We start from the raw sequence: 26,556 nt of genomic DNA on the forward strand, positions 1-26,556 counted from the left end.
CACACTTACCTTTACCAATGCTTTGAACGATGTAGAACAGTGACAGTCACAAAACAGATATTCGTTTGCGGAACTCTGAATAAAGCTTCTATCACTGCAACCAAAATTCAATGGCACAGATATTCAGTCAATACACACTCATATAACTCTCTTCAGCCAATCACATTTCCTTACGCAAAATTGTAAAATCAAATTTACATTTCAATTGGTTGTTCTTCACAATATTTTCAATCTCACGTGAGAGTCACCCATCACCAACTGCCATCTCCGGCTGTTTCCATGGTAACGCCTCATTCTGCACCTGGCTGAAGGCACAGGTCAAAAGTCCATGTCTCAACGTTCTACAGCAAACTAAGAAGACTGTTTTCCCTCCAGAAACACCTGCCAATCCACAGCTCTGTTACATGTCTTTTTTTTCACACCCAATAGTACTTTTCGTTTAACATAAACATTAACATGCAACGTACTCTTCAATCTCCACTTATTACAATCAACCAATCATTTTTATTTTTTTAACCACACACAGCCTCATCCTTTTTTTTTATCCTGACTTTCAGCTTCTAACTACCATTCCACTTCCAGAACCGATCAGAGGACGACTACAAATCCCTTGAAAATGAAGGTCTGGCTAATAGGACACAGTTATATTCACTGGAGTGAAAAATATGCAGTAAGCAGACGAATTTGCAACCTTGGCTTACCAAATGTACACATAACGTGGATTGGCAAAAGAGGATTGAAATGTCACCAATTGATTCCATTGGTGAAAGCTTTTATGCATCTCCCAGAACCAGACCTTATAATTGTGCACTGTGGTGGGAACGATCTAGGCACAATCACTGGGGTAGGTCTGGAAATGCTTCTAAAAGACACCTTTCGACAATTGATGACACTTTTTCCCCGAACTGCCTTGGTATATTCCAATATATGCCAAAGACAGAAATGGAATTGGTCCAATCAACATTGTGCACAAATTGAGAAAGCAAGGAGACATGTAAATATATCTGTTTCTGCTTTCCTCAGAGATTATATTTACAACAAGGGGTGGTGAGGGACAGAGTCTCTGAATTAAACAGAATACTCTCACCCAGTCAAGAGATCAGGGCTAGATCCAACACCGTTTTTTAGCTCACTGCACCATCCCAGTTTCAAAACCTGGCTGTATGCAAATTAGTCTGTTCCTGTCCCAGTGCATGATGGGAACAGGGCAAACCAAACTACAAAAGCCAATTCTTACACTGGGAAGGAAACAAGCTACCGGGGACCGGTTTCTGGCATTTCAGCCGTCTTCGGCCCGGCTTGCTTGAATCCTGATGGTGCAATGAGCAAGGGACTCACATCTGAGTATACCCTTCCACGCTTAGGGTGGACAAAAATATTTACAACAAGGGGTGGTGAGGGACAGAGTCTCTGAATTAAACAGAATACTCTCACCCAGTCAAGAGATCAGGGCTAGATCCAACACCGTTTTTTAGCTCACTGCACCATCCCAGTTTCAGAACCTGGCTGTATGCAAATTAGTCTGTTCCTGTCCCAGTGCATGATGGGAACAGGGCAAACCAAACTACAAAAGCCAATTCTTACACTGGGAAGGAAACAAGCTACCGGGGACCGGTTTCTGGCATTTCAGCCGTCTTCGGCCCGGCTTGCTTGAATCCTGATGGTGCAATGAGCAAGGGACTCACATCTGAGTATACCCTTCCACGCTTAGGGTGGACAAAAATATTTACAACAAGGGGTGGTGAGGGACAGAGTCTCTGAATTAAACAGAATACTCTCACCCAGTCAAGAGATCAGGGCTAGATCCAACACCGTTTTTTAGCTCACTGCACCATCCCAGTTTCAGAACCTGGCTGTATGCAAACTAGTCTGTTCCTGTCCCAGTGCATGATGGGAACAGGGCAAACCAAACTACAAAAGCCAATTCTTACACTGGGAAGGAAACAAGCTACCGGGGACCGGTTTCTGGCATTTCAGCCGTCTTCGGCCCGGCTTGCTTGAATCCTGATGGTGCAATGAGCAAGGGACTCACATCTGAGTATACCCTTCCACGCTTAGGGTGGACAAAAATATTTACAACAAGGGGTGGTGAGGGACAGAGTCTCTGAATTAAACAGAATACTCTCACCCAGTCAAGAGATCAGGGCTAGATCCAACACCGTTTTTTAGCTCACTGCACCATCCCAGTTTCAGAACCTGGCTGTATGCAAATTAGTCTGTTCCTGTCCCAGTGCATGATGGGAACAGGGCAAACCAAACTACAAAAGCCAATTCTTACACTGGGAAGGAAACAAGCTACCGGGGACCGGTTTCTGGCATTTCAGCCGTCTTCGGCCCGGCTTGCTTGAATCCTGATGGTGCAATGAGCAAGGGACTCACATCTGAGTATACCCTTCCACGCTTAGGGTGGACAAAAATATTTACAACAAGGGGTGGTGAGGGACAGAGTCTCTGAATTAAACAGAATACTCTCACCCAGTCAAGAGATCAGGGCTAGATCCAACACCGTTTTTTAGCTCACTGCACCATCCCAGTTTCAGAACCTGGCTGTATGCAAATTAGTCTGTTCCTGTCCCAGTGCATGATGGGAACAGGGCAAACCAAACTACAAAAGCCAATTCTTACACTGGGAAGGAAACAAGCTACCGGGGACCGGTTTCTGGCATTTCAGCCGTCTTCGGCCCGGCTTGCTTGAATCCTGATGGTGCAATGAGCAAGGGACTCACATCTGAGTATACCCTTCCATGCTTAGGGTGGACAAAAATATTTACAACAAGGGGTGGTGAGGGACAGAGTCTCTGAATTAAACAGAATACTCTCACCCAGTCAAGAGATCAGGGCTAGATCCAACACCGTTTTTTAGCTCACTGCACCATCCCAGTTTCAGAACCTGGCTGTATGCAAATTAGTCTGTTCCTGTCCCAGTGCATGATGGGAACAGGGCAAACCAAACTACAAAAGCCAATTCTTACACTGGGATTATAGCATGGGTTCTATTTACCACAACAACTTGCGTTACCACATGCAAGACATCTATAGGAGAGATGGTGTTCATTTCACGAATGAGGGAAACAGAATCTTCCTCTGCAACATCAGGCTCTGCATCGGTACTTACTTATAAATGCAGAAAACACTCAATTAACACAAGGGCTCTTTTCAGAGCCACCTTATATCTAAGCACTCAAACTTCTGATTTATCTCCATTTTCACACTCTTGTAAATAGGTGTGCGCGACCGGGTGCGCGCACCCCGCAACTTAAAAAAAATATATATATATATCTTTTCGCGTTTAAGGACCTTACTGCACACCCCGAGAAAACCTACGCAGTAAGACTATCTCTACCTTCTCCCCTTTACATGTTTCAACGCTTCGAAATGAACAATATATTTACTCGCAGTGACAAAATGGCGGTCAACACTTCCTGATTTCCTTCGAATCGAACGTTAACAGACGTTACGCAGCAAAAAAAAATTCCGCTCACGCGCAGCCGCTTGGGTGCGCGCACGCGTGCGCGCCTATAGATATATAATTGACTTCAACTTTAATTTTCTCAACAGCTACTGAACGGATTTACACCATTCCAAAAAAAGCGTAATCTGCGAACCGGACTCTACAGTTTTGCCAAATTTCTTATAAATCCATTCAGCCATTCGACCTGTAGCCGAGTCTAAAGGTCCTATGGAAAATAACATGGAGAAAACACGTTTTGGGAAACCCCTTATATCTCAGCCCCCACTTGACCAATCCCCCCCAAACTTTCAGGGAAAGAGCGCAACAGACTGAGCCATCTTCTTTGAGAAATTCGCTATTATTCTTCAACCAGGGCCAAAGTTATTCCAAATAGAATGTTGAGGATTTCCTATGGAAACTAGGTCCTAACTATAACTACCTACTGGCGACCGTATATATATATATATATATATATATATATATATATATATATATATATATATATATATATATATATATATATATATATATATATATATATATATATATATATATTCAATGAAAAAACCATAGGTTATAGACCATATATAGTTAGGGATTAGCATTTACAAAACCTTATTTTACTCACACAAAACCATTGAAATTCCATATATAGTTAGTTGCACTAACTATATATCGCGCACCCGCAATCCACTGCTGATGATGTCACATATTACATCATTCATGACATGGTCAGTGACATCACTGATGACATCACTGATGACATCACTGATGACAACATCCAGTGACTGTATGTTTCTGTAAAGTTAAAATATGTCTTACATATTGAAGAATGAGTGGATGTATAAGTGTCCTGATGAAGGATTTAGTAGGTGCATGACTGACTGTATGAGTGAGTGATTAAATGTGTCTCACTGAGTGCATGGGTTAGTGACTAAACTGTCTTAATTTGTGCATCATTATGTCTGTTGTTCTGTAAACTGCTGCATGTGTTGATAAGTAGCTATATGAGTAACTATATGGGTTATTGATTGGTTGCCCAAATATTTGTATGGGAGACTGAGTGTGTGTGTGGGTGGCTGGGAGGTGTGTGACTCTGTGCATAGATGTGTGAGCAGTTGATTCACTAGATGTATGGTTTCAAAAGTGCATGTGGAAACAGCTGTATGGGCGGTTGACTGTGTGCATGAGTGTATTGGTGAGTGAATGGATATCTCAGTGCTACATGTCAAAGTAAGTACATATGTAAAACACAGTACATGTGAGAGTTGACATATATAAATAACTGTGCATAAGAGCCAGTGAATGTGTGAGTGGCTGTATGGATCATTGTGAACTTGTATCAGGGATTGTATAAGAGAGTAAATATGTGTTAGTATATGTTTGAATAAGTAAAGTTTGTATAACTGTATAGTTGAGGAAATGGAGGTGTGATTGATTCTTTGCATGACTCACTAGGTGTGTGAGTAACTCCATGGATGAGTGACAGTCTGTGAGTGTCTGTTTACACTGATTGTATCTAAGGTTATATTAGAGTCTGAAGAGGTTCATCGTATTATCACATGAATGATATCATCAGTGATGTGATCAGTAATGTCAAATGAGATGTCATCAGTGATGTCATCAGTGATGTCATTTGAGATGTCATCAGTGATGTCATCAGTGATGTCACTGACCATGTCATGAATGATGTAATATGTGACATCATCAGCAGTGGATTGCGGGTGCGCGATATATAGTTAGTGCAACTAACTATATATGGAATTTCAATGGTTTTGTGTGAGTAAAATAAGGTTTTGTAAATGCTAATCCCTAACTATATATGGTCTATAACCTATGGTTTTTTCATTGAATTTCAATGGTTTTTTAAATGCAAATTTCTAACTATATATGGTCTATAACCTATGGTTTTTTCGGTGAATTTCATTGGTTTTTTAAAAGCTAACATCTGTAGCTGTAAAATGTATTATTCTTTAAATCCCAAAATATATTTAGATGTTTATTGATAATTTTTTTTTTAATATTTTTTTCTTCGCTTCTAGTTCGCGAACCGGGAAGCTTTCCGTTAGCTCATCTTGATGCCGCGATCTAGTCCGCGAACCGGTCAACGTTACGTTAGCGGAACAGTGGCGCGTCGCGGAAGCGCGACGTATCACGTTATCGCGTAATGCGTCTAATGACGCGTCGCGTTAGCGCTCCCGGAAGTGCTCCGGACCGCGAACCGGAAGCGATCTGGGACGCGGCGCGCGCCGCGTAACGTAAGCGGAACAGGTCATGTGACTTGTTTATCAAACTTCTCATTGGTTCATTTCACTTTTGGTTTCCAAATGATGTATGACTAGGTCATGTGACCTAAAAATAACACTTTTCATTGGCTCAGAACTTTTGTTTTCCAAAAATCATGTAAACCCCTCCTTATTTCCTCACTCTGACTTTCATCTTGGTGAGAGAAAGACCATTTATCTGAAGTTCCACAATGGCTTCCATTCTTGCTGCAGCTGGTGCACCCCCACCACCACCTCCACCTCCTCATAAGAAGAGAGGACCACCTAGTCAAATTTTGACTAACAGAGAGGAGGAAGATGAGCAAGAAGAAGAAGAGGACAGAGAGGAACCACAATTTGTCGAAGAGTTGCCCCGGGTTTCTAAACGAAAAACCAGTTTCATCTGGCAGTTTTTCACCATCCCTCCTGGATCTAAGAAAGTAAATGCAAAATATGCCACCTGCCTCATCTGTGACTACAGATTGTCGAGAGGCACAGAAAAGAAGTACAGTATGGGGAACTATACAATGCATCGTCACATGAGCAGGTGGCATCCCATGAACTACAGCCGGGCTGAATTAAGGGATCTTGAAGACAATCCGACGGCAACTCCTGTGGCAAGATCTACATCCACATTGTCTTTGACGGGAAGAGAGGCACAAGAGACTGTGCCAAACATCCAACCCAACTTCCAGCATATGAAGTTATCTTGCATTTACTGTGGTGCTATGTTGTCATATGGCAACATGAGTGTCAACCTGATGAACATTGCATTTGAAAATCATAAATGCCCTAAAGCACCCAAAAAGTAATTTTTTTTTTTTGCTCCAGTTGAGCCGTTTTGAAAGCCTGTTTTTTGTTGTCTCCCCTCCATAAAAAACACAAAAAAAACATAAAACAGTTCTAAAAATACAAAAAAATCAAAAAATGTTCAAAAAATAAAAAAAAAATATAAAACAACAAAAACAAAAAAAAACAGTTCTTTTCAGAACTACCTCCCCTTTCAAACAAAATTGCTAGAATGTTTATCACTCTGGCAAGCTCTATTTCTTTTGGTTCGCTTCAAGTTCGCTGACCGGTTCGCGAACCTTAAGCGAACTAAAAAAATATTTTTTAAAAAAAAAGAAGAGTTAGTATAAGGGAAGTAAACAGAGAATAATGTAAAAAGAAAGACAGCTAGAGAGAGTAAATGAGAGATAGTGTCAATGACATCATCAGCAGTGCATTGCAGGTAAAAAGAGTGGAAAACATTTACCTTATAATTCTTGTTACCTTTTTAAAATATTTTTTCATACTTTCAATCTGTAAAACAAAGAACAAACATTTCAAAAAATATTAAAACATGTTTTTAAAAATTAGAAAAGACAAGGGAAAAGGTTCAAAAACAAACAGTTTTTCAACAACTTTGACATTTACAGAAGTCTCTGCTTCTCTACGTCCCCTACACAATCCTAAAGATATATATTCGAAAGAAACTGTATCTTGATGTTGCTGAACTGGAGCCTATTTTGGAACATGATGTTTTTCTTGCACTGCTAATGCCTCACAGTAGTGATGCAATAGCAGCGCAAAAAAGATGTAAAGCCATCATGAAATTGTGTCTAACATTGTAAATGATTGTTTTAGGATGCAAATAAGATGTGTGCTTTCAAGAGCTTTCTTTGAGGTGAGGCCTCTTTTTTTTTTTAAAAAAAAACACTACCCAGAAGTACAGCACTCTAAGCATTAAAATTGATATTTACAGAACTCAGCTTACCCATATGTACCACACATTTCTAAATGTATATCATAAGTACAAAAAGCATAACATTAATTATACATGTTAAATGGTTTATTTTTGCTGTTCTCAGAATGTATCAAATTTCACTTAAATCAGTGACTTGAAGGTATTCATCATGCAACAGCGGGGAAAAAAAAACACAATCAAAATGACTGTGTTTAAAAAACCCATACAACCTAAGAAATCTGATTTCAAAACTCCTTAAAATTAACTTACTTTCAATGACGTCGAACGATCTCCTATGAACAGCATCCACTCTGTTGTGCTTTAAATATTTTCAGCCCGCCACTTTCTGAAAGAAAACCTCCATCGATACGTGAAATATGTTACATAGAAAAAAAACTTCTCTCATTATATCACATGTTTCCACTAGGCCAAATCATGTTGCCGCGATTCGCAAGTCTTGTAATTCTTCCAATCAAATCCCGACATTTTCTATTTTCGCAACTTTCAAAAATAAAATATTTGAGATTATTTTCACAATCCTGGACTACTAATATCTTACTCTTCTTTGTCACTCATGTTCTCCTTTTCCTATGACACTGATACTGCTTACTATGAAGCAGACTTACTTGCATCAGGTTTATATAGTTGGATTTTTAATCGAGACAGCATTGCAGACTTACATTCCCTCTACTTAAAATTTTGGTTTTAAAAACACCAGGTAAGAATTTTTAAGGTCAAACGGCAATTTTTTTTTGAAAGTTACAACAGAATCATTACAGAATGACCAGCCGTTTCCAGACTTTAAGTAAGCTGTATAATGTCCTGATGTTGTTGATGGACCATCGTGATAGATAATTGCTACAGTAACAAAAGTCCTCCCTGATATTGACAGTTGAGAAGCCACAAAATTTTTTATTAAAGTTGACAATTTTGATCCATCAGGCCTACATCGTTGCATCATTAAAATGACATACTGGCCATATCTACGTATAAATAATGTTGACATCATATCACATTTACATTGGCTACACTCCATGTTGTGATCCGCTGCATTTACTAGCTTATTAAAGGACACTGATTTACTGTCTGGCAAAGTTAAATATATAAATCTTTCTGAGTCTACACTAGTAGTACTTGATACCATACAGTTCTCGCAGTCATGCTGCCATTGATAAGAAAGCCCAAACAGTTGATCTACATCTACACCCTCATCTTGCAATATATCAAGCATATACATTAAAAACTCCTGACAATCTTGCTGATTATTTTCAGAGAAGTCTGTTTGACCTGAACATTCATCTAACAGATAACGAACTTCAGACACACTTTCTACTTTTCTTCGATCAGTGCTACATTTCTCTAACACAGAATTCAACAAGCAGCATAAACTTTGTTCTGAATTGAACACAATCTGTTCTTTTAAACTCTCTAGTGAAAAGAGAACATTAACAACGACATTTGCATAGCAGTTGACACCAGAACTGTTTTCAAATTGAAAACCAACAATCTCTTCAACAGTATCCACTTTCTTTCTGCTAACAACTTTCGGTTCATTGACTTTTAGTCTTTTTGCAACAACCTCCCTACTATTACTGCTATTTCTACGTTTCCGGCCTACCACACGTTTCTCAAACAAAGGATATTGAGGCAAATGTGGCGCATACTCTCTTCTTAACCTATTGTATTCCTTAACACAATCTAGATCCGCACAAATGTTTGTGACATCACAGTCAATCAAGTACAATCCCGATAAAGTTCTAACTCGTGACAATGCCACATATGCCATACCCTCCTTGAACACTGAACTGCCAATATTCACCAATGCACAGTCTACACTTAAACCTTGCGATTTATGGATTGTCACCGCATATGCCAAGCAAACAGGAAACTGTTTACGGTGAACATATAAGTCTTTAACAAGCAAAAACCTAGCAGAACAACGAGCAATTCTCTGTACTTCCTCAATGCCATCAAATTTAATTCTTAAGAATTCTATTCCATCTCTATTTCTGTATTTCTCAAAATCAACAACATTACCCATTGATCCATTTACCAGACCTCTTTCTACATGTAAATTCCGTCTCAAAATGATTCGGCAATTTAAACACACATTCAGAGTCTTTTCAAAACCCGCTGTCTTAGATATAGTCTTCTCTAATGAATCCAATTTTGATTTCAAATTGTCTGACAAAATAATAGTTGATCCCATATGCTCTAATTTGTCGATAGCTTCAAGTTTCACAATCTCTTGCTTTTCTAAATTCAACATTTTGTTGTTGAAGATGGCACATTCTGCAAGAGTTGGCATGAGACATATCCCGGATTTCTTCTCAGTAATTTTCTGAAAAATATTCTCAGGCACAATCTCTTGTTTGGGATATAAATTTGACAGTAATCGTGCATTTAAAGCTTCTTTCCCATGCTCGGTCACTTTTCCAATTCTAATATCTTGTAGAATATTCTTGTAATCTTCATCCTTTGCCTGACGCATATTTTGATGCAGTTCTGCATAATTGAAGTTTAACCATATATTGACGTTGCCAATGCTCCCTAGGCACTTCCTGGTATCTTCATGCGTGAGTATTTTGAACACAGGTTGACCTTTTACTGGTGTCAGCTGTAGAAGATCTCCGAAAACAATGATGTGTTTCCCACCAAATAAGACATCATATTCAGTTTTAAGTACTTCTTGCATTCTCAAATGCACAAAGGCAAGCATGACATTGGAAACCATGCTTACTTCGTCAATGATAAGTAGTTTCATTTTCCTCAAGACTCTTGAAACTTCACAGCAAGCATCTCCAGATAACTTGTTGTATTGTAATTTGTTGTCATGCTCCACCGGCAGCATCAGTAGACGATGCAAAGTAATACCTTTAATATTATGTGCTGCCAGTCCAGTAGGAGCGGTGACAACACAAGACAGCGATGACTCAGTCCTTTCCTGCAAATAACAAGAGATTGCTTTAATGAGGAAACTTTTTCCAGTTCCCGCTTCTCCACTCACGTACAGTCGGACAGGCTTCAACGATGTACATGAGCACTCTTTCTTCTCATGACTTAATCCGTGCTCAATTTCCTTGGTAACTTCATCATATATTTTCCTCTGCTCAACGTTGAGTTGTTTTTCCAAGTCTTGTAAGTTAACTGAATCCTCCTGAGCATGTGCCATGGCTCTTTCTACTTCATTCATAGCAGTGGCAGCTTCATTTTCGATAATAGGTCCTCCAAGTGGATCTTGACTCAATGAAACAGAACTCTGACTGTCCTGAGAACTGTCTCTGGCAATCTCGGCTGCAATCGTTGCTTCCTGCTCAATTTCCAAAGTTAGCATTTCTTGATATCTAGAAAAAGCAGGACATTCTATGGACTCCTTGGCTGCATTGAAAGAGTCTTCGTAACAGAGGAAATCTCCAAGCAGTTCCTCTTCTGCACGCCAAGGCTTGAAAAGTTGCAAAAGTGCTAAATAGAAAAACTCCTTTTTTTCTGGAGATTCGCCACTCAATTTTCGATGGTTTACTAATTGGCATTTTCTTTGCTTGACCAGGCATCCCTCACTTCCAATTACAGCATACACTCCTTTCTCAATATCTTCTTTGATGTTCCTCTTGAATATATAATTTTGGAGAACCTCATATAGACAAACATTCTCAAGGTGACTGCTTCGATTTGGATAATATGTATCCAACATGTTGGTCTTCAAAATGTCGGTACTGTTTGGTTCCTTTTCTGCCAAATACTCAATTTCCCGAACAGGTTTTAGAACTCGATTTCGCGTTGCAGCAAGACCAAGACTCGCCCAAACGAGACTCCTGGATTTGGCATAGAGACTTGCTGAAGACAATCGATCAGAACATTCGTAAGCTCCGATTTCTCGATGCGACAACATCTTCAGACTGAAACTGTACAACTTCTTGCTGAGGCTCTTTTCATGGGAAATGTCCTCCCACATATCCTTCAGTTCGGTCTTTTCTTTTTTGGTGATGTAAGATGTCACATACCGAGCCACAGCCATACAGTTGTCAGCCACAAACTGTATATCCATGTTGGCATTCCACATGGACAAAATCACTGGGTTGTAGTCATTGATATACTTGGACTCTTCATTCCTTTTCAAATTGTATGTATTCTTGGGTGATTTCCTCGTCACATTATGTCGCAGCGAAGACATCAAACTGTTCACTCTTCCTTTAGAAATCACCGGTCGTGGAAAGTTGAAACGACATTTGGTGTAAAACTTGTCCTTGTTTCTGAATTTACGACGACAGTACTTTCCACAACGATGGCTTTGGAAACGTAGAACTTGTTCTCTTAGACTTTTCTTCTCCGTTGCGTTTGGAACAGCACACGTAGAATACTGTTCGATGAAATTCATCACTAAGTCATCCGGATCTGTTCCAAATTTAGGTGCATCCTTGATCCACAGCAACATATGTATATGAGGGGCACCTCTTGCTTGGTACTCCTTTCTCCAGAAGAAATCCAACACCTCTCCAAGAGGTGGATTCTTTTTATTTGTGATGAAAGACATCATAGCTTCAAATCTATGATTGAAGTACCTGCATACATTCACAGGATCCAAAGAACACAGTTCTCCAGGTGTCTTGAATTCAATGTTTTCAATATTTCCATTTGCCTCTCGTAGAAATTCAAGTAAGTCTTCCCAGCCATACTCGGCACAGCTCAGAGTGAGGAACCATGTTGGAGTTCCTAAGTTCCTCAGCATACATTTTAAATCACCATGACGACGGTACCAGTACTCATTAGTACCACGCTGACACGCCATGAGATTAATTAAGTGAGAATCCAAAATACTGTCTTGGACATTGACTTTATGCATAAAGTCACTTGCTGAGATGTTTCGCATGTGTATACCACTTTTTAAGATGTGGTTCACTGCATATGACAGTCCAGACAGATCGCTTTCAAACAGGAGATGAAACAAATAGGGAATGCATTGCCGAAACCTAGGATCTTCTGCATACAATCGTAAAGTCCGGTATTCAGACGCAGGAATTTGATGAGGTCGCTCATCATATCTTCCTCCTTGACCTGTGGGAAATAGCTGTGGGAAACACCGAGCTTCCAAACTTTCCTCCCAAACACTAATGGGACTCCCTTTGGCTTGTTTCATTTGAAACAACTCAATTGCATTCCCCATGACTTCCTTGGAATGCAAAGGATGAACACTATAATGTTCATATATTTCTTCACTTTTAGAGGCCTCTACTTTCTCAATTTGGCCTGCACACAAATCGCTATCCTCTTCATCACTTACTTCCTCTTCTGCAACATATACATTCTTATAGTACTTATTATTTTTCTTCAAATACACTGTTGCCTTTTTGACTTTCCTAACATCCACTAAATCTTGCCATATTTTCTTATTCTTTGTCGGAACCCCATTAACCAAGATAACCAGAGGTTAATCTTCCACTTTTTCTATTCCAATTGTGTTAATGTTTTTCTTCAAATCTAGAGGCAAATAAACAACTCTTCCCTTTAATCCTCTCTGTAAATCTGCTGGAGGCAACTTCCCTGTCTTTGGCTCCATTCTTACAATAGCCTGAAAGGGATGGATACTTTGAATCAAAATAGATTCATAAGTATTTAAATCCTTCAATTCAGAAGGAATCTCAACCAATTCCAGATTATTATGAACTGCCCTAGCAGGCATCTGGTTTTGGTTTAATTTATTACAACAATAAGTACACACACGTTGATCCGATCCCAAATCAAAATAATTTTCTACCATCAAGTATGTGGCTAAATCCTTCCATTCACTATTATTTTCCCTTTCACTTTTTGCATATAAATCAACTACCTTAGTCTGATTCTTATAATAAGTGCGTCGACAACATACACAAGTGAAATTAGGCCTCTCACTTGATTTCATCTGAAACGTGGCAATTTCCTTCTGAAAATTATCTGTACTGGAAACCTGTACATTATCTTCCACATTACCCTCTACTTCAGGGTCAATTTGAACATTCTCATCTTTACTACCAAAGTAACAAAACTCAATTTCTTCACAAAGATTCTTCACATCTATTTCAGAACCATGCAAAAGAGCAGCACATAACTGTTTAAGCATAATTGCTGGACTCTTAGCATAATACAACATTCTCACTAATTTTCTCACTTTATTATGATGCACTGCTAGCATCCTGAAATGATGAAAAACACTCTGGCATACTCTCCTGGAAAGACAAGCCAGCGAATGACCACGGAAACCTGTCATTTGTCTCACTCTGCAAGGATCTAAATCTTGCAACAACTTCATTTTCTGCTTCAAACTTTTCTTATTAAATGTCCGTATAAAATCACAAAGCAAATTGATGGAAACCTGTCGCACACTGCAAATAGAACTACACTTCCAAATGTACACAGGACTCTTAGGACGTCTTCCTAAAACCTCATCACTTAGCGCCTCTTCTGTCTCTGTTGTCACAAGTTGTTCTTTTTCAACTGGACAACCATCCTTCACTTCATAAGCTCGACCACTGATGTCAACTGCATGCACCAAATCATTATCCTGAAAATAAGTCTCCTCATTAAAAAATGCCTCAGAACTTGAACTATGCATCCATTCTCCGGAAAAAACTTCACAAAAGTTAGTACGATTTACTACTCTCTTCCATCTACTTTTTGTTTTGAAATCAGAAATTACCTTGCTTAGTTTCCTAATTCTATTGATTACCAAAATAAACAACTTTCGCTTAATTTCAAAAGCATGATCAATAATTTTCTCTACATTTTTCTTCTTCCTATAAAATGCCGCTTTCTGTTGGCCTTTCTTTTTAATATTTTTCAATAAATTAACTAATATCCTATTACGGAACATTCGAGTTCGAATGTCCCTAAACTGTTGTTTCCTTCTACTATCATGCACAGAGTTATCTCTTCCTCTACCAGTAACATTTGTGATGGGTCTCTCATTTCCATTTAAATTATTTTTCTTTTTGTGAACTGAAACATTTTTTTGAGCAAAATTTTTTTTACTACAAATATTTCTTAAGAATGATTTCGTGCTCTTACCCGGACCTTTCTTGGTGTTTTGACAAGTATTTGGGGAAGAGGACTGCTGCAATAAAACATCATCCTGCTGTCTTTGACGTTTTCTAGCCTTTCGTATTCGACTTCTGGAAGGCATTTACCAAACTATGAAAGAATCTGCAGTTGAACCTGTGGAAAAATATAATATAAAATGTTATTAACCACTATTACCAAACAGTAAATAAATAACAGTCATCTAAAACTTAATGCCGTACTAATTATTTAACATAGCAAATATTTTCCACCAGCACTGCATCACAAAAATGACACTCAATGGTACAAAACAGGCATACAACACTCATAAATCACTCCCTAATATTTTAGATCATTAATTCAGGATGACGATAAGATGTAGCCTATCTAAAGATTTGTTTAGGCCCTGATCTTTAGACTGGGGTGAATGTGTGTCATTGATCCACATTCAGTCCATCACCTGTTTTGTTTATTTGAGGTGAGGCCAACACATGGTTGCAGATAAGATTTTCACTGAAAAAAACCAAGGTAAAAAAACATGTGAAGACCTACCAATGAAGTAAATCATTAAATGAAAACCAATACATTTCTGGAAATATGCACTACTAGTGCTTCATAAGATGTTTTGGGTCACATTTATAAGTTATTTGAGTATCTAGTATGCTATTTTACGTTCTTCATGGTGCAAATTTATTGTAAATACACTCCCACATGCGGTTGGCAAATTTAGATTTTGATTATGGGAGTTAGATAGGCATGTTAATAATTTCCCAAAAATGGTGTATAACCCCAAACAACCTTTGAAGCAAATGCTTTTAGCCATGTTATCCACCTCCCATTGGATAACATGGCTAGGAAGTGCTTGCAAATGTGATAAAAAAAGGCCGCAATGCATGAATATCGCAGAAAAGTCAGCGATATTCATGCATTTTCCAGCAAATGCTCTTAGCCATGTTATCCACTTCCTATTAAATAACATGGCTAAGAACTGCTCAGGGCCCCATGAGGAACGCTTTCCATTTAAAAAGGGAAAAATAACATCAAAGACACTAAAATGCCTTCTAAATATGAACCCAAACAACCCATGAAGCAATGTGAAAAAAAACTGCCACAATGCATGAATATAGCAGAAAAGTCAGCGATATTCATGCATTTTCCAGCAAATGCTCTTAGCCATGTTATCCACTTCCAATAAAATAACATGGCTAAGAACTGCTCAGGGCCCCATGAGGAACGCTTTCCATTTAAAAAGGGAAAAATAACATCAAAGACACTAAAATGCCTTCTAAATATGAACCCAAACAACCTATGAAGCAATGTGAAAAAAAAACGGCCACAATGCATGAATATAGCAGAAAAATCAGCGATATTCATGCATTTTCCAGCAAATGCTCTTAGCCATGTTATCCACTTCCTATTAAATAACATGGCTAAGAACTACTCAGGGCCCCATGAGGAACGCTTTCCATTTAAAAAGGGAAAAATAACATCAAAGACACTAAAATGCCTTCTAAATATGAACCCAAACAACCCATGAAGCAATGTGAAAAAAAACTGCCGCAATGCATGAATATAGCAGAAAAGTCAGCAATATTCATGCATTTTCCAGCAAATGCTCTTAGCCATGTTATCCACTTCCAATTAAATAACATGGCTAAGAACTGCTCAGGGCCCCATGAGGAACGCTTTCCATTTAAAAAGGGAAAAATAACATCAAAGACACTAAAATGCCTTCTAAATATGACCCCAAACAACCTATGAAGCTCTAACAGTACATATCCTGAAATTTAATTCATTTCAAAATTCGTTTTTAAACACAGCATATAAATCAATTGTATACCTGCATTCATGAAGAAATGACTAAAAATGTCCTTGAGACACATGAAAGTGTTTTCTGCAATTCCCTAGCACCATTTTTGGGACACTATTAATATGACTAGGTAACTCCCATAATCAAAATCTAAATTTGCCAAGCACAAGTGGGAGCGTATTTACAAGACACTTGCCCCATGAGGAACACTTTACATTTTAAAAGGCGAACATAACATCTTAGACACTCAAATACCTTATAAATATGGCCCAAAACAACCTATGAAGCTCTAGCAGTACATATCCAGAAATGTAATTGATTTCTTAAATCGTTTTTAAATGCAACATATCTGTTTCAGCTTACATAACAGACCATGAAATGGGCTCCATGTATCACAATATCTTGTGTTACTGCATGCCAGAATGTTACACCAAATATGCAATTACAATTCCTCTATGAAACTAATTCTATTAGTATATCACTAGAGACAAAACCACATTTTGTAAACACAGCTTTTTTCATCATTTTCTCCTTAAATCATACTATTCTCTATCTAAATTAAATAAATCTTTTCTCACCTTAGCAAATATTTTTTGAGTTTTGAAAACAGTCTCAGAAATACACCAAATTGTCTTCAGCAGAAGAAAAAGGATGCACTCCAAAGGCTGCAGCTATTGAAAGCACAGAAATACAGATATTCTTTTCACATATCTCTCATATTAGCCAATCATTCCTCTTCCCTCACTTTTTTCAAATCAAAACCCTTCCCCCCTCTGCCCTGTCTGCCTTGTTTCCATAGCAACCACCTCCTGGAAGACCTCTCATGTTTGCAAATTCACACAACAATGTTTCAATTGAACTCTGAACTCTCAGTGCACCTGCGTATCCAGTGCAATCTTTCATTAAATGTTTCTTCCTTGACCATTCAAATTACATCTTTCAAGGAACACATCCATGCACCCTAACTTTCTGTTTTCAGAAATGGAAATGCACCAATCACTGCTAATGAATCATTAGCATTGTAAATCCACAGTTTTTTTTCTTTAGAAACTCCTACTGTTTCAACTGCCCTTTCATTACCACACTTCATCTGACTGCAGCCCAACCTTCACCCACCATGTTTAAGGACTGGATTCTTGGACATAGTTACATCCACTGGGCTCAAAGGTATGCTGAGAGCAGAAATTTACATAACCTCAATTTACAAGATGTGGAAATTAAGTGGTTGGGCCAAAGAGGATTAAAATGTCACCAATTGATACCATTGGTGAAAACCTTTATGCATTTGCCAAAACCTGACCTGTTAATAGTGCACTGTGGAGGTAATGATTTGGGCACTTTGACAGGGGTAGGTCTGGAAATGCTTTTAAAGGACACCTTTGAGCAATTAATGGCACTTTTTCCTAAAACTGCCTTGGTATATTCCAATATATGCCAAAGACAGAAATGGAGGTGGTCCAACCAATTTTGTCCACAAATTGAGAAAGCGAGGAAGCATGTAAACAAATCTGTTTCAGCTTACATGAGAGACCATGGAATGGGCTCTCTTTACAACAATAACTTGCGTTACTACATGCAAGATATCTACAGAGGAGATGGAGTTCACTTCTCAGATGAGGGCAACAGAATTTTCATTCTGAATTTAAGACTGTGCATTGGTACCTACTTATAAGTACCTAAATGTACCATAAACCCAAAAGCTCTTCTCAGAGCTACCCTACATCTGATCACTCACAATTATTATTTTTCTCTAACTTTTTTCACTAATTTTCCACAAAATTCGCTCCCCGGAGCGCTACCCGGTTCGCTAACCGAAAGCTAACCTCGCGGAATTTTTTTTTAAAAAGTGTTTTTTTCCGCACATATAAGCCTCCTCAGCCATGCTCAGAAAACCTAGGGGGTCAAGATAAGTCTACCATGACCCCTTCTACCCATTCTAAACATTATTTGCCCTCCATCTTGTATCTTAATGCGACCGAAACACAAAATGGTGGATTCCCGTGACGCTTAAGGTTCGCTAACCGGGCCGCTTCCCGGAAAGCGGTCCAAAAAAAAGGTGGGAAAGTAATTTACAGAAAAACGACTAGAGACACTCTCACCAAATATACATTAGCTCATACTACATAACAATCCCTTCCATTCTCACAAATTTCATTGAAATTTCATTTAGCCATTTAGCCTGTAGACCTCTCCAAATACCGTGAGGTAAATTACTTCACAAAACACATCTGAAGTGTTGGAATTGACAACCAATGAAAATGTTACTTTCATTTTCTACTTTTATTACCTGACATTTGATTGGTTATATACCTGTATATATATAAAGGGAGAGAAGGAAACACAGCCATTTTGACTACTACTTGTTGTTGTATATATCATTTAGAATATCAATAATAACATCAACTTGTTTCTAAAGGTAAGTTGTTATTTTTAAAACTGAAGTATATTGTGCACTATAAGTAAATATGGTAAACTTTTTCAGATAGTTATATACTATCCCTCTGTAAGAGTTAGACATTGAGAAAGGCTTCTTTATTATAATTATGGACTGATTTAGGTTTCTGTGGTATAATTATGAATTTACTTAGGCTTCTTCACAGGCACTTTTTAATAGTACTACTTCACGCCTGAAACCATACAGTGCCCATAGATTACTTCTCTGGTATAAACTCACAAATGCCTGTCTGAACTTAAACCCAACAGTGCCCTATCTCTACTGATATATTTATTTTTTATGCAAATTACAGCAATAAAATGGAAGGTGAGCAGAATGTTTCCTTCGAAATTGTTCTGGAGACCAACACAGAAAAAGAAATTGAGGACAATGATGACTCTGATTTCATGGATCAATCACGGGACCATGAATTAGTTCAATGTGTGGAATCAGTGGATCATTTACTTCATTATGATGACGGTCAAATGTTTGAACTTATGTTCACTGAACAAGAACACATATCAGACAGTGAAATGCTAGACGTTCTAGTAAATTTCGAAAAACAATCCGAAAAATAAAATTATATGTAATATTAAAAAATTGTTTGAGTCTTTAATCATTTTTATATGTAATTCATAAAGTAGTTAAATGTAAGAAATGTTACTAAATTTTGAAACACAATCACAACAATAAAAAATTGCTGAAAAAATAAAAATATTAAAAAAAAATCAACAAAACCAACAAATAATTAACATACAGTATTAGAAAAGTCTTTCATTCTTTTATCCATAAAGTTCGCTGCCCAGAACGCTTTCCGGTTCGCAAACTTGGCGCTTACCACGCAAAAAAAAAAAAATTTTTTTTTTTTTTTGGGACCCTCCTAGGCCCTTTTAAAACCTCCACATAAAACCTAGGGGGTCAACGAGGATCTACTATGCCCCCTTATGGCAATTTCCCCCTTTGTTTTGGCCTCCTCTTGTCTCTCGATCCTACCGAGAGACAAGATGGCGGCCGCTCCGGGCTGTTTAGAATGTTGACAGACACCGGAGGGCCAATCAGCTTCGCATCGCAAAGTTCCGATACGCGAAAGGTTCGCTAACCGGATCGCTGCCCGGAGCGCTGTTACAGATATATATCTTGATTCAAACGTTAATTTCTCAAAATCCACTGGAGCACATATATTGAGACCTAGCAAAGGCACATCGGGCTAACAGTCCCTACAATTTTGCCAAGTTTCGTGAAAATCCATTCAGCCGTTCGGGCTAAAAGTGAGTCCAACCGCCCTATGGAAATTAACATGGGAAAAAGGCGTTTTGGGACCCCCCTTTTTTCTCGGCCCCCCCTCCACAAAACCCCCCCAAATTTTCAAGGGCTGCTCAGAAACAAAATGTTCCATTTTCCTGAAAATTTCAGCCAATTCCGTCCACAAACGCCAAAGTTATTAGGCATAGAATTTTCAGAAATCCCATAGGGAAAAAATCCTAACTATATATACCTACTGGCGACCGCCAGTAGGTAATATATATATATATATATTCACTGAAAAACCCATAGGTTTCACACCAGTTATAGTTAGCTGGAAATTTTACTGATATAAAACCATTGAAATTCCCACGTTATAGTTAGTCGGACTCACTATAACTTGCGCGTGCAATGCACTGCTGATGACATCACATATTACATCACTCATGACATGGTCAGTGACATCACTCATGACATCACTGATGACACCATCCTTGTGACACAGTGACAGACCTCCTCTCACTGTAAAGTAACCTTTGAAACACATATTGAAAAATAGAAACTAACATTTTCAAAAAATTGCATATACCCATACCAGTTACAACAACCAATTCAGTAATTTCACCATCTATATACAAATTCATACATTCACCAACAGTTTTATGTATTCACTCATACATATACTCATTCATTATATGTAGTGATACCCCTATTCATTCTGTTACACACCGACAGTCATCAAAAACTTACTCATACATATACTCACACATGCAAATAAACTAATAAACATCCATTTATTTGCATATACAACTATACACACATTAGCACATTACTTCTAAGGAAACTTACACATACTTACTCTCTTAAACAATGACTTACAGAAACACATACTTATTTAAACAGGAACTCTTTCAATCTCTCACTCTCACATATACTTACTTATATACATCAATGCTCATATATACAAGATTAAAACATATGTAGTTACTCATAAATACACTAGTGAGAGAGGCATTCACTCACTAACACACACATATAGACACTCATCCACCCATACAGTCCTGCACATATGCTGTCTTCAAAACACATATAAATAATGAGTTTTGCATTTATGCATCTATGTGGTAAGTAACACCCCACCAAACCATACAGACACTCATACTGATACTAAAAAAACATCTAATAACCCATATACACACACATGTAGCTACTCACCAACCCATGCAGCCACTTATACACAAAGTAAAACACTGATACATATATTTAAATATTTAAACATTACTCGCTAATATATGTATTCACTAAGATACACTTAATAAGCCAGTTAACCAATCAATTTTTTTTAAAAAACATCCATTTAGACACTTATTTAAACATTTATTCTTCCATCGACCTTAACATATACATATATAAAATATATTTATTTTTCAGAAAGATACACATTCACTGGACGATGTCATCAGTGATGTCATTTGAGATGTCATCAGTGATGTCATGAGTGATGTCACTGACCATGTCATGAGTGATGTAATATGTGATGTCATCAGCAGTGCATTGCACGCGCAAGTTATAGTGAGTCCGACTAACTATAACGTGGGAATTTCAATGGTTTTATATCAGTAAAATTCCCAGCTAACTATAACTGGTGTGAAACCTATGTTTTTTTCAGTGAATTTAATAGGTTTTTTAAATGCTAATTCCTAACTATAACTGCTGTGAAACCTATGGTTTTTTCAGTGAATTTCAAACGTTTTTTAAATGCTAATTCCTAACTATAAGTCTCAGTTTATATGTCAGACTGTTAGCACTCTAGTTGTTCTTTAGAACACTCTGGTACATTCTGTCATTGGGCTACAGTTGGGCTACATCTAGCTGATATTTGGGCTACATTTGGATTTTTTGTTCTCTGGTGGCCATCTTTGGGCTACATTGGGCTACATTGGGCTACATTTGGGCTACATTTTGGCATATATATAGCCCAATGTAGCACAATATATATTTTATCAAAGTTAATTTTCGTAAAAACCACTTTAGAATAGGGCTACCACTCCCTACAATTTTTCAATTTTTTTTTTTTTTTTTTTTGCTTTGGAGCGCTTCCGGTGCGCTTTCCGGGGAGCGCCCCGAAAAGCGTACTTTTATAAAGCGCCCCCGGGCGCGCTCCGGGGAGCGTCTCGTAAGCGCCAATATCACGAACGAAAACATGATCATGACGTATCGCGTAGCCGCGTCCGCGTGATACGCACGGCGTAAGCGCACCCGGAAGTACTCTAGTGAATACGATCGCGCAACGTAAACATCCGACGCGCTTACGCTACGCGACCCGAAGTGCCCCCGGGCGCGCCCGTGGGCGCGTAGCGTAAGCGCGTCGGGTCATGTGACCTGAAAATAACACTTTTCATTGGTTCATAACAGTTTTAGTTTCATAATGATGAAGCCCCTGGTCTTGTGACCTGAAAATAACACTTCTCATTGGTTCAGGACAGTTTTTTTTCAAAATGATGAAAGACCCCACCTTTTTTCCTTATTCTGACTTCGTCCTTTGACTGAGGAAGACCGGTTTGTACATCTCTGTACCTTTTTGATCTTAATAATGGCTTCAGTAGCAGCAGCAGCTGGTGCATCTGCCCCACCACCACCACCACAACCACCAAGAGGACCAGCTCCAAATTATATTGGTGGTCAAGAACAGGAGGAGGAGGAAGAGGAAGAGGAGGAGGGGAGGAGAAGATGGCTGCCTGAAGAAAATACCCCATACAAACCCAAGCCACACATTGTATGGGAGTTTTTTTCAATCCCAGAGGGCAAAAAAAAAGTGAATGCGGCCAAGGTAACTTGCCTAATCTGCAATGAAGAACTTTCACGGGGCAACCCAAACAAAAAATATTCATGATCGAATTGGTAGTCTACAGTGTTTCTGGATGTTTCAGACTAAAGCTGGCGTCAGCATGAGAGCACCACCATCTCGTAGCTCCGTCGTGGTCATTCCGCGAGCAATCATGGCAGCCGCTCCCAACCGGAAGCCTGCAGGAGTCGAGGGCCCCCAAGACTTTTGTAGAATCTTCACGGCTGAGGGGACGCTTTCGAGGATGGAGCCCAAGCCCTAACAGGCAACCGTCCGAGTTCCAAGGTGTCCCAGGGCCATTTTAGTGGACCAGGCCCAAATCCGAAGAGCCGTCCTCCATTTTAAGAATCTAATGGCAGCCGCCTATCGCTGCACCGCAAGAGTGGGCGCAACTCAACTACATGGTGAGCGAGACGCTGTAGCCGCAAGACCGGCGATAAACAGCTGAATGGAGGACGAGGCACAGTGTAGCAAAAGCGGGCGGAATGGCAACTGAAACGGTAAAGGGGCGCCCCAGTACAGCAGACGAGCCTCCACCTGGGGACGCCCGTTCACGCCGCCTCCCCCATGCCCCCCCCCGGGGCACCCCACGCCGTTTTTCGGAGCAGCATTGTAGGATACCAAAACCAGTGCGGCAAGTTACTGGACATCACCTGGGTGCCATCCACATCTCAGCACGTTCTGCTGCCTTGGGACTATTCGCACAACAGACCGCTACTGACGAGGCCTCCCCACGCACCACCCGGGACGCCCCACGCTGTTTTTCTAAGCTGCATTGTAGGAAACCAAAAACCAGTGCGGCACCCAGGTAACATCACCTGGGTGCCGTCCAGAACTCAGCACGTTGTGCTGCCTTGGGACTATTCGCACAAAAGACAGCTACTGACCATTGTTGCTTCTTTTTGCCAAAAAATGTTTAAATGTATTTACAGTTTTTGTTGCGTTCGATATATTTTTAAAGTTAATAAAGTTTTATAATCCTACTTTGTTGGAGTACTATATATTTTTAAAAAATCGGGTGAATGGGGCCTTAAATCGGGTTATTGTCATGTATGGGGTAGTGAATAGGGTGAAAGGGAGGTGTCGGGCGGGCACAGGGTGTGATTCTCAGGGAAGAGCAGCGCAGATGGGGGGAAGTTTATGGCCCATGCATGAGCGAGAGAGCGTGGGTGACCAGTGCGTGGGGGAGATGCTTGCGAGGGTGGGGAGCCGTGCTGAGGATTGGTGGCGTGCAGAGAGTGGGTCTGGTCAAGGCATCTAAAATGGCTGCCGTGCACGACAAAATTGTGGCATTGGAAAAAAGGCAAGATGGCGCAGACAATGTTTATCAATAAGGATTCATTTATAACCAAATATTTTATCGCAGTGACAAATTGGCGGTCAACACTTCCTGATTTCCATCGAATCGAACGTTAACAGACGTCACATAGCAAAAAAAAAAAACGCTCACGCACAGCCGATGGAAGACTTGTATCAACATATATGAGCCTCCTCAGCCACCCTCAGAAAACATAAGGGATCAGGATACGTCTCCCGCACCCCCTTATACCTAGTAATTTAATTAAAACGAAACACAAAATGGCGAATTCCCGTTTCGCTACCAGTTTGCGGCCCAGTTCGTGGCCCGAGAAGCACTTCTACCGTGAAAAATCATTTTTTTTTTATTTTCCCCACGGGACCCTTTAATAACCCCAACATCATTCCTAGGGGGTCAAGAGGGGTCTACCTTGCCTCGTTTCATTAAATTCCCCCTTCGTTTTTCACCTCTTCTTCTCTCTCGATCCTACCGAGAGACAAGATGGCGGCCGCACAGCTGCTGGAAGACATATATCAACATATATGAGCCTCCTCAGCCACCCTCAGAAAACATAAGGGATCAGGATACGTCTCCCGCACCCCCTTATACCTAGTAATTTAATTAAAACGAAACACAAAATGGCGAATTCCCGTTTCGCTACCAGTTTGCGGCCCAGTTCGCGGCCCGAGAAGCGCTTCTACCGTGAAAAATCAATTTTTTTTTATTTTCCCCACGGGACCCTTTAATAACCCCAACATCATTCCTAGGGGGTCAAGAGGGGTCTACCTTGCCCCCTTTCATTAAATTCCCCCTTCGTTTTTCTCCTCCTCTTGTCTCTCGATCCTACAGAGAGACAAGATGGCGGCCGCACCGGACTGTTCAGAATGTTGACAGACACCGGAGAGCCAATCAGCTTCGCTACGCAAAGCTCCGTTACGCGAAAAGTAAGCGGACCGGCGCGCAGCCCGGAGCGCTGTTACAGATATATATCTTGTTTTGAACGTTAATTTCTCAAAATCCACTGGAGCACATATATTGAGACCTAGCAAAAGCACATCGGGCTAACAGTCCCTTCAATTTTGCCAAGTTTCGTGCAAATCCATTCAGCCGTTCGAGCTAAAAGTGAGGCCAACCGCCCCATGGAAATTAACATGGGGAAAACGCGTTTTGGGACCCCCCTTTTTTCTCTGCCCCCCCTTGACGAAACCCCCCCAAATTTCCAAGGGCTGCTCAGAAACAAAATGTGTCATTTTCCTGAAAATTTCAGCCGATTCCGTCCACAAACGCCAAAGTTATTAGACATAGAATTTTCAAAAATCCCATAGGGAAAAAATCCTAACTATATATACCTACTGGCGACAGCCAGTAGGTAATATATATATATATTTCCCACTGGCGGTCGCCAGTAGGTAGTTATAGTTAGGATTTTTTTTAATGTTAAATCTCAAAGTTCTATTTGGAATAACTTTGGCGCCGGTTGACGAATCTGCCTGAAAATTTCCTCAAAATGGCCTTGCAGCGCCCCCGTACTTTACTGAAAGTTTGGGGGGGATTTGTGAAGCGGGGGCCGAGATAAAAGGGGGGTCCAAAAACATGTTTTCCCCATGTTAATTTCCATAGGGCGGTCGACCTCACTTTTAGCTTGAACGGCTGAATGGATTTCCACCAAACTTGGCAAAATTGTAGGGACTGGTAGCCCGATGTGCCTTTGCTATGTCTCAAGATATGTGCTTCAGTGGATTTTGAGTAATTTAGGTTAAAAAAAATATATATATCTATGGCACGCTCCGGTGCGCACCGGGCGCGACACGGGACTTGCGCGCCGAAAGCTGATTGGCTCACGGGTGTCTGTAAACATTCGAAACAGTCCAGAGCGGCCGGTAGGACAGTCCGGAGCGGTCGGTAGGATCGAGACACAAGAGGTGGCAAAAACAAAGGGGGAATTGACCATAAGGGGGCATAGTAGACTCTCCCTGACCCCCTAGGTTTGATGTGGGGGCTATAAAAGGGCCCCGCGGGGCAAAACAATTAATATTTTTTTTTCGATTTTTGCAAGGGGAGCGCCCGGTAAGCGCACCGGGGAGCAGACCGGGGAGCATACTATGGGGAAAAAAGAATGACAGACTTTTCAAAAATTGTTCTTTTTGTTGTTTTTTTTATTTTTTTTTATTTAAGTACCAACATGTAGGTACCAATGCAGAGTCTAAAATTTAATATACACCGTCCTTTGTAGATATCTTGCATGTTGTTACAGAAGTTATTGTGGTATATGGAATTCATACCATAGTTTGTCAGGAAAGCAGAAACAATATGGAGGCAGGAGATGATAAAGATATGTTAAATACACATTGGAGATAATATAGTGGGAGAAAGTAAGTAATTATTAGCAAACTTACTAAGTAACACAAAAAAGTTGCACAGTATATTTTAAGTCTCACTTTATATTATATCTATTTTG

The sequence above is a fragment of the Lissotriton vulgaris genome, chromosome 6, assembly GCF_964263255.1.
Source record: "Lissotriton vulgaris chromosome 6, aLisVul1.2, whole genome shotgun sequence".
Classification (NCBI taxonomy): Eukaryota; Metazoa; Chordata; class Amphibia; order Caudata; family Salamandridae; genus Lissotriton; species Lissotriton vulgaris.